General features: G+C 36.6%; 1 protein-coding gene across 4 annotated transcripts in view; it reads right to left on the minus strand.

The window, feature by feature from the left end:
* col7a1 (collagen, type VII, alpha 1) overlaps positions 1-1,217 on the minus strand; it is a 63,363-nt gene extending 62,146 nt beyond the window's left edge. Inside the window, exon 1 of one of the 4 annotated variants that reach the window (XM_051414493.1) lies at positions 842-1,217. The gene's annotated coding sequence lies outside the window, so the exon portion shown is untranslated. The remainder of the gene's footprint in view (positions 1-841) is intronic. The other 3 variants (XM_051414494.1, XM_051414492.1, XM_051414491.1) reach the window with 3 other exon arrangements.
* Between the last annotated feature and the right edge of the window lie 9,537 nt (positions 1,218-10,754).

The following is a 10,754-nucleotide window of genomic DNA, read 5'->3' on the forward strand; positions in this document are numbered from 1 at the left end:
ATGACAACATCCGGTCTCAGAATATGAAACAACAGGCCTTTTTTCCGTTTCTGTTTTCTAGTGATTTTAATTTTTATTATATGAAATAGAAAATGAAAATCGAATATTTTTTTATATTTCGCTCATCCCTTTTTGACAATGAAAAAGAAAAACGCCTTGTATTTCAATTTTAATTTTTGTATTTTAAAACGAAAATCAAATAACCACTCGTTTCCTGTTTTTTAATACCCGTTTCTGAAAGGAAAATCCAATGACCAAAGATACACGGACCGGAGGAAGCGGAGGAGTGAGAGTTTCTTTCTCTCAGCAGCATCATGAACTGTAGCAGGAATAATGCCTCTCACTAAATGAGTTCAGTTAAGGTGAACTTGGCCGCAAACTCCCCCTTTGTCTTGTGCAACTGTAATAAAGACAAGGGACAGGGGTATAATTGCAGGTTTTCTCGGGGTTATAGTTTTTCTAATTTATGAAAGCATTACAATGTTGTGTTTTTATATTTTTTTATATCTTAAGGGAACCGTCTGCAAGATCCTGATATTGCAACGTTGATGGTTTTATAAGAAGTGCATTTCAGACAGGGTGAAAATGAGGTGATGAATGTTCTGCTCGGTCTTGTTCAAAGACAAAGTTTTCGCTGCAGGGAAAGCAGTGGGCTAAGGAGTGGTGCACTGGCTACATTTCAGATAAGTGCTCTGTACATACAGTATGAGAGTTATCGCTCACCATTAAGCAATGCCCCACAACTCAGATTCTGTGTAGCACCAGTGTTCCCATAAATGTATGTTCACTAGTCCGGTGTGCATTATGCCAAGGGATCGCACAGAGCCCCATCTCTCCTTACCTGCGGATCTCTGCTCCGTGCACCGGGCCACAGCCTGCCGCTCCACACCTTTCCACCTGTGGCATATCCAGCCGTCGCTCTCCGTGCAGTGTCTGCGCAACACAGTAGTATTCCCAGTCACCAGAGTCCAGCTTGCTGTCTTGTCACTGCTACAAAAAGCACAAGACAAGTCCTACGATCATCCAATGTAGCTCAATGACTGAGCTTCTGTCAGTGCATCCCTGCAGAAGAGTGTAAACGCTATTTCCCAAGGCGGCTTTGCTTATATTGCAGGGTGAACACAAGCAGCAGCAGAACAGTCCAGACTTGTTCGGATGCCTGAAGGGGAGTCCTAAGCTCTCCCTTTCTTATTTTTTTTCCCCCTTCAGCCTCATTCTGTTTGCCTCTCGTCCCTCCCTGCTCCTGCCTGCAAGCTACCCATGTAACCATGTGGAGCTGAAACATTTGCTAAGTAATTCCGCTACTTTTTTCAGGTAAGACGGCACTCAGGGTCACAGGATTTCGCGCAGATTTCCTTCATTTGCGGTCAGCCCACGTGGCTCAGTGGCCAGCATAAAGTAAAAAAAAAATATCAGACAAAAAGTACGCTGCTGTACAATGTTGGCATGCATGCATCAGTTTTAACATTTTTTACATTATTAGAAATCTTTTTGTTTGTTTTTACAAATTAGAGCTATGCTTACATTATGTGTATTGGATGACTTTTTGTTGTTGTTGAGTTAACCCATAGGCAACAGTGACCTTACCACTAGGTTTAAAGGGATTTTATTTATTTATGTAATCAGTGAATTAATTGTCAAACCAAACTCAGCAGACATGTAAAGGGGGTAGTGCTACAATGGAAATCCAATGCATTTATCAACCCCAGGGAGTTCTGTAATTTCTCTGCATCAGCATGTCCATATAGATAATAGCAGTTTGTGTGTGGCTGCACATTATTTGTCAAAAGTGTGACATACCTGTCTATCCTATTCACAGTCTGAACCCCAGCACAGCTGCAAGGACTGTTTTCTCAAACCCTATTGAGTGAGATTGTCACAGGGACTCTCACAGGTACTTGATAGTTCATTAAAAGGGACAAATGTGAAATTGCTGAGGATGATTTTAATCTCATTTTTATTTTATTTTTATCTCATTTTAATCTCCTTAATGGGCCTTTTGTTCAATAGGAAAAGCACAAGTGTAACAAATAACAGTAATAATGGATAGATAGTATGACAGTGAGCCAGCATGCATACATCTTGAATTCTCTGTAGGTTTACACACCTAAAGTGTCTTTTCACAGGTTATAATAGTTTAATAACTCATGAAGTGCCATCAAATTTAGTTGATGTCCTCGGTAGCCTACACAAAGGATAAATCTGGATCCCCTGACTTTTTCTCATGAAAATCTATTATATTTTGTTGCTTATAATAGTTAATAGACTATTAGAGTCACTCAACAGACACTCCTTGATTCTGTTATATTCTTGCCAAAAGCTGTCACCCCACCAGCCCAGCCTCTATAATTTACATCAACACAAATTAGACTCCTCGCCATTCTTTACAGATCAGCCCCCCACTGTTATTTAGTGTTACCATAGCAAGACCTGCACAACCCTGTTCTTCTCACAATGTACTATTTCTGCAATCACTGTATCATTTGAGTGAGTGATAGTCTCTGATATTTTAGTCTGCGCTCAGTGCACTGTGCATTGTACTTATATATTGTGTATTGTTGTCTTACGACTTTGCACTTTTGTTGTATTTAAGGTCCTGTGCTACGAGGTCATATTGTTAAAGTGTTAATGATTTTGATTCAGACTGTTTTCTGAGCTCCTTTGGCCCCCTGTAGCAAGATTAGGTGGCATATGTAATTTAGGATGTAAATTAAGTCACTGGAATAACATGAATTCTTACCTTTTCATTGGCATTTCTTTATGTTCTCCATGTGGGTGTGCACACATAGCACGAAGCATGTACTGTGCGTCAGAGATGGGGATGAAACTATGTCATATGGCAGTAATGTGTGTGATACATGTTGTCAGTCATGCATATTTCAGCCCCCATTTTTATAGTGAAAAACTGCCTTGACAACACACTTGCTATTCAGGCGGATGGTATATTTCTTTATATCCATTGTTTCTAAGCCGTTGAATTAAAGTTCAACTACTTTGTGAAAGCGAGGAGACAGAGGCTGGTGTAAACAGCCAGGCAGGAAGTCAGACTGAGGTCTAAAGAACTATGTGCAAGGCAGATGTGTTGTGCAGCCCTGGATCTTTTGAACGAGCCAACAAAACTGAAACCGTAACCATGCTGCACTAATAAAAACACATTCCAGTGTGTTCTACTGACAGTGCTTTTTTTTTTTTTTACGTCTGTGTTGGTTAGGGACAATAGAGGCAAGATGGCTTGTGGTTTAAACTGCTTCAATTTGCACTTTACACACGATTCCCCACCTTCAAATCTTCTCTTTCACAAAGCATCATCTGATGTCTTAATCATAGCCAGGCTATAACAGTAAACAGCCTAAAGGTTAAGAAGGCAATTTTGTGCTGGAGGGCATTTTGCTTGAATTCCCAGACCCACTGGAATCCTCTGGCCAGTGTTGTACCACTCATGTGCCTTTGAGCAAGACAGTTACCTGATCCTCAGCTGTTTAGATGGATTTGTTCAGTAGCCAGTTGCTGAGGACTGTGGTTATAGTGATTATCACCCAGATATGATTTTACAACTGCTACAAGGATTTCAGTGTGAAAGTGAATGTGTTTTGGATGAAAATCCACCCAAAAAAGTGGAAGAACAATAAAGAGAATCATATCTGTAGGGGATCATATCTCAGTTACACAGCATTATTTCTTAGATGTGTAGCCAGGAGAAGATGTTAATTAGTTAAGTTATCATAACATCTCCAATCCTCCTCTTTAGCCAACAGTGAGCAAATTCTGTCATTGTCTGCCAGCACTATCACTTCTCATGTCAGTCTGGAGAGGAAGGCAGTAGGACCCAGAAAACCTCATATAATAAAAAACAAGATGAGTAAAGTTGACATAACATGTAGCTTGTTGTGATATGTAAAATTAACTGCTGTTAATCAACAGGTGTGAACATGTTTTTATGAGGGAATGGGTATGGGATATTTATATATATAAAATCGGATATTTAAATACAGTAAATCATCATTTCACTAGATTTGTCAGACTGGGTAATGCAGCTATTAGAGTAACTCAGTAACTTTGGAATAGCACCATTATCCCCTTTGACAAATATTATGTGTATAATGTTGTCTCTTTGACAATACCTTTGATTTCAAAATAAATGTCATTACCTTCCTTCAAAAAACCTTGTTTAGGATATAAATGGATACATTTTTTTTGATTGTATCCATTTGTAATTCAGAAAATATGTGGGAAGATGAATTTACCACATTTTACGTGTTGTTTTGGAGTTGTTTTTTTCCCAGATAGAGAGAGGAATGCAAAAGAGTCTTAATGATGACATGTGATGTCTGTCTTCTGTGCCTTTCTTCTGTGATTGACACTGATCTCCCCATTCTCCACCACCAGTTACTCTCCACGTACAGCTGATTTAACTGGATTTAAAGATGTGTGACAACATGGGGGATAGGAGAGATTACAGGAGAGTGTAGTGTTTTTTCTTGTGGGAAGTTATATTCCCTTTCAGCTTTATGAATATACTGTTGTCTGAGTGGATTTGGTGTTTCGTTTGAATTGAGACCGGTGACAAGAGACAAATCCGCTTACGTCCATGTTGTGTGAGACAAAAGCTCAGAGTGTGTGTTTGTTTAGAGTTATCCTTAGGAACAATTTGGTTCTTCTGCCACAGTGACCTGAAGGTCAACCTTAAGCAGAGTTGGAGAGGAGAGAGGACGATGAACAACTACACTCTCTCATTTTGATCCTCAATCGCCTGCAGCTTTCTTTCCAAATACCACCTGTCCAGGTGACATACAGCGCAGTGATCTGCTCTCATACCTCCATTACAGAGACCGCAAATTATGATAGGGGAAAGGAGTCAGAAAAAGTAACTGCAAGAATATACTGAAAACTGTTTTTAGGGAAATGTTCTACAATTTAGCAGGTTTGAGAAAATACTAGCACATAGTGTGTAGGAGTGGCTAAGTTCAGTGGTAATAGTTGGGGTCAGCAATGTCAAGATATTTTTTTCTGGAGCTTAAATGTGTGCAGCTACAACACAGAGGTAAAGGAATATCATTTCTCATTTCAAAATGGAAAGGTTGGCATGATGGTGGTGTATGAGGCAAATTTATTAGTTTCCCAGAATCAATATATTTCCTTCATCTTGGTAGTGTAAGTATGGACAGCCAGTTAAAAATGAAACAGAAATTTAAAAGTTAAGCCATTAGAGAGATGATGATGTTACCACAATCAATTGGTTTCTTGCACTTTGCAATGTTAATGTCCATGAACTGGCCATTACACTTTTAAATATTATATATTTATTAGTGATATACTATTCAAAGTCACAATATTCATTCAAAATTATATGAAAAGTGGTCTGTAAATTACTGTGTCTGGATAACTTACCTGGGTCTGAGTTAATATTAAAAATAGAGTCAAGTAGACTTGGTTTAGTCTTTAGGTCAGTCTAGGGCCAAGACCAGTTGCCAGGCATGCTAAGCTAAGTGGTAGCCTTGTACTTCTTGTACATACAAACAAGCCTGTCAGTGTTATCAATCTTCTCATTTAACAAGAAAGCCTATTTCCTAAAATGTGTTTTTTTTCCCGTTTGAGGTCAAAGTTAGAGATGTAATAAAAATATGCTAAATAACACTTAATCATCTACTTTTAATAGAACACAGAATGATTTTTGTTTTTACTAATTTCAGCTCCAGGAAATGTTGATTACTAAGACAAGACCTCCTTCCAAATTTTAGAAGAACCTAGAGTAACATATCTCAGAACCAGAAACACCTGAGAGGGAGCACCCAGAGGTTGTTCTCTGCTCTGAAGCTATGGACAGCATATGATGTTACATATTTGCACACACCTGACACACATGGACATGACTACACATGCTGCACAGAAACTAAACAAAAAAGTGATATAATATATCATGTATTAAACTAAAGCAAAGGAGCATTTGGTGGGTTCAAAGCTTGTGTCAATGATAAGTGCTTAGAAGTTGATTAAATTAACAGCTTTAATTGAGACCTTCATTTGTCAGATAAAAGAAACCTATTAAGACGTTTAGCTGAAAGTGTAAATTGATTCAATAAAAGTAGGTAATTGTAGTGATGCCAATATGTCTTGGCAGACAGAAGTGTTTTTGGTACTACCACTGAGGTCACCAGACTAGAAGGTTTTTTAAATGTAATTAGGGGCTTTAATTGTTATTGTGTTGCAACTTTATTGGTCTATGAAACAGGTGTTGTATTTTAATGAATAATAAATGTCAGCTTTAAATATATTATAAAACCGACAAGTGATACTTTTTCTTCCTCTAGAAATTTAACTGGATATGTGAGTTTATCCCTGTTTAGAATTCTAAATCAGATTTTGTTTGACTATATTATTACAATAATTGATGTTATCTTCTTTTGGAAATGAAAAAACTTCACACCTGGAGCTGACTAAAACAGCTGAGGTGATTGCAGAAGGCCCGTGTACAAACAGGTTCAAATCAGATCATTTTATGTTTATCATACCAACTTGCTATTCCAGTCTAATCAGTTTGCATCAAAATTACATCAAAACTGTCTGTAAGAAATTCTTCATATACGAGTTAGAGAATACAAATATATATGACTTCCAATAATACCAATAAAGTTACATTGTATCTAAAATGAATAACATGTGTATACCAGTCTCCACATTTTATAACAGAACCATCAATTGATCAAATTGATAGAACTCAAATAAGTTATAATAAATCATTTGTTTCCAAAACATCACAGTGTGCTTCTAAGCTTTTCATTGGTCTTTTCCATTGTTGTCTCAAAACAATCCTAAGGTGATGAAAGTGTTCTCTGCACGGACTAGATATGTTAGATATCAAAGTCTCAGCTCATTAACAACTTGACTCTAATTTTCCTGCTATGGAAACACTGAGGGGCAGACAGAATGCTGCAGCTGATGTTAAGACTCCATTTCTAATAACAGACTGCACATGTCTGAACAAACTAATGTAGACGATGGCACTGTCTTTGATGATTCACCAGTTTGGCTTGATTGTGTATATCCTAAGTAATAGCACCAATGTGCACCGTTGTTCTTGGAAGATCTGACATGTTTAAAAGATTTAAAGACAAAACCTCAGGATTAAATTAATGTGAGAGTCATCTCCACATCTTTAATAAAAGAAGAACTAGAAAAAGAACATAGTGGGTTTGGCACCACTTTTCTCTTAAATCTCTGTATCTCTGAGCCTCCATTGTAGGTAGAGCAAAAGGGGGAAAACAAGTTATACGTGCAAATGTTTACTTCGCCAGATAAACATTTGCATAATTTGTAATTTAACTCCATTCTTTCAGGAATTACATACCTTCACTTTTTGGGTGTGGCCCTGCTTTTACTGGAGGTTTAGGTTATTAAAATAACACCACTTTACCTTTCAAGCTGTCCCATAACTCTCTATAACAACAGGGTTCACATGCTTTAAAGTTAAATACCACAGTGACACTGAGAGCTACATTTCTTTTTTGTTTTACAGGAGTAATGTCTGTGTGTGTTTGTGTGACTGCAGATACACACCAACCCCTCTTTCAGATAAAATATTAACTAATCATTGATGCTTAATATTGAATAAACATTTTTGTCCGTTAATGATTTTTACCATTGGGTAATACAGTATCATCAAATTGTTCAACATTTTGGGATATACTCTACACATATTCACTTATCTTACTGAGTTAGATGAAACATCTATGCCAGTCTCATGGCTGCACAATAAATATGAAGCTATACAGTCAGCTGCTAGTTAGCTTAGCACAAAGACTGGAAACAGGTAGCATGATTCTGTTTAAATGTAACAAATTCCACTTACTAGCACCTCTAAAGTTCAGTAATTAATAAGTCTCCTTTGTTCAATCTGACCAAAAACCAAAGTGTCAACAACAATTTGTCGCTTTACAGGGAGTGTTATTGTTATGTTATTCCCACTTGCCTTTCCTGGTGTTCCAGATTTTAAAAGGGTATTCATCAGTAAAGCGCCCATTCATTATAAACTGCTTTTCAGCTTTTCTCGCAACTTGCAACAATATCTGTATCCTTCTTAAAGAAAAAAGAAAAAAATAATAATTTTGCTTGTTGTTGTGTTGTTCGGGAAAATATCAAAGTGACTGCAAATGTGCGAAATGTGGGAAACTATTTACTAAATCAGCATTTGACAATGGAAAGGAAACATGAAAGGAAATCAACATTGATAGTCACAGGTGGGAAATGTTGAGGTTTAGCTTAAGGGGTGTTTGTAGTGACTGTATAATCCCTTTCAGACAGATGACTAAGAAAAACCTCACTCTGCATTGGCTCACAAAGACATTTAGGAGGTTTCTAACAAACCCATCTGTCTCATTTTACTGTGTGTGAGAGCCAATGGATAAACACAACAACTCTCTGAGGTCCTCTAGTGTTTCAGGGTAGAAGTACAAATTCCTTGCAGGCTATTCACCAATATAAGGTACGTAAATAAATGTAAAGCTGTGTACTTGCACGCATTACATCATATCTCAAGGCCTCTTGTTATAGGCTATAGACAGCGTTACAACAGGCTACAGAATACAAAACATTCCTTTACAGAGTAAAATCTAAACTATGGTCTTAATTTTAGAACAATAGAAGTAAATATATATAGTAAAAAGATAACAAAGGCAGTTGACTGAGTTCAGTGGTTTTTAAAATGCTCTTAATGTAATGAACCCATTTGTGACTCCCTTTGTGCAGCCTGTTGAAATATTCTGCACCACCTGTAGAGGGAACTAAAGGACAACATTTTATTTCTAGTCATGCAGTGTGTGTCTACTGTGTACCTCAGGAGTTAAGGAAAGTATAGTATTTGTCTTGTTGTCGTGATATGAAATCATGACTGTGGAATGGAAATCCACTGACATTTGAACTGGACAGCCAATTAATGTGGCTGCAGTCATATAGAGACAAAGGCAGCGATGGAGAAAGTATTCAAACCCTTTACTTAAGTAAAACTAATATCTCACTGTACAAATACTCAGTTACAAATAAAATCCCTGCATTGGAAATGTTACTCAACTAAATGAGTATGAATGAAAGATATAATGAGGATGAATGTACTTAAAGTATCAAAAGTAGAAGTACGCCATGCAAAAAAAATGTCCCCTGTGACTGTTTATTATTATTATTATTATTATTATTATTATTATTATATAAAATAGTCATCATATGATAATTATTACTCATGCATTAATATTAACGCAGGATTTAATGTTTGGTTTTTAAATGACTGAAAATTGTGAGAAATCCTGTCACAATTACACCAAGTGACACTTTCACAATACTTGTTTTGTCCAACCAATAGTCCCAACCTCAAAATGATTGTAAATAATTTTAAATTGTAATTTCTCGTTCTCGCTTGAGTCAAGGAGTTTCAGTTAGTTGCAATCGTCAATCTCATGGCTAGATGCCACTAAATTATGCACACTGGTCCTTTAAACTTCCACACAACTCTCATACACAGTCATGGATTTATCATGAACATGACCATATAGCAGCCTGATGTTGAAACAAAGGGCAAAACTTACTTTAAATTACATTAACATAAATTACAGTATATTTATTGGAAGTCCTTACGTACTATACATATTGTATCGTATGTTTTTAATTTATTTATTCAATAAAAATATATATATTTGTGTACGTTCCTCTGGGTACCACTAGAGGGAGCTTGTGCACCAACAATGGTACGTGTACCACGGTTTGAGAGACAGTGGATTAATTGATTAATCGACTAATCGTTTCAGCTGAATTTATACTGTTAATTGATTAATCAACTAACCATTTCAGCTGTACTTATAGTGTAATATATCATATATCATTTATTTTATAAGCTCTTCATATATTTTGGCTGCAAAAGTTATCAAATAAATATAGTAAAGTAAGTTTCACTCCAAAATGTAGAGGAGTAGAAGTAGTAAGTGGCGTGAAAAGGAAAAACTCAAGTCAACTAAATATACCTCAAAACAATTTTTGTAATTTCTTTCCTTTTCCTTTTCTTTACTTTCTTATTCTTTATTTTTAAAAATGGTTATTGGAATATTATGATGCTTGATATCAAACTGCACTGAACATACTTGAGTATGAGAAGTTTGCAATGTAGCAGGCTCAATTTTCAGAACGTGTCATTAAACTACATCGTCCCCAGAGAGCAGCAGAGATTCAGTCAGAGCCTGAGTGTCTCTGAGATCAACCCATTATTTTGTTCTCAAAGCCTTGTGTTGATCAAATATCAAACAATGTGTTGTTACTAATAAATAATGGTCAGTATACTTTACTCTTCAAAAGTTTGGAATTACCTCTGATGTTTTCTTTCTCTCCTTCACTAATGGTTATTTTTAACATAGATAAGATAGATAAGAACATTAAAAACACCAAATGTGTTATTTACATTTGAAATCATTTTGGTCCCAAAAGAAGAATTAAATGGCCCCATCTGATGAGGTCCTCACAGTGTGGCATGACAGGGCAGAATGCTGTTGTAATCATGTTTTCCCCCCAAATACCATTTTGAATTTGTTTTCAAGTCCAGAAGAGTGAAAGTGACCTCAGATCATTATTAAACCACAACGGTGCGATTGGGCTCTAAATATTAAGGGAACCCATTTTTCTTTGGGCCCTCTGCAGTCTGCTCAGTAGTTAGACAGAAGAGGTTTAAATTGTGATTTATCAGTGAGCAGTTGATATTACGTGATCCAATTCCAAGAGTA

The sequence above is a fragment of the Dicentrarchus labrax genome, unplaced genomic scaffold (assembly GCF_905237075.1).
Source record: "Dicentrarchus labrax unplaced genomic scaffold, dlabrax2021, whole genome shotgun sequence".
Taxonomy (NCBI): domain Eukaryota; kingdom Metazoa; phylum Chordata; class Actinopteri; family Moronidae; genus Dicentrarchus; species Dicentrarchus labrax.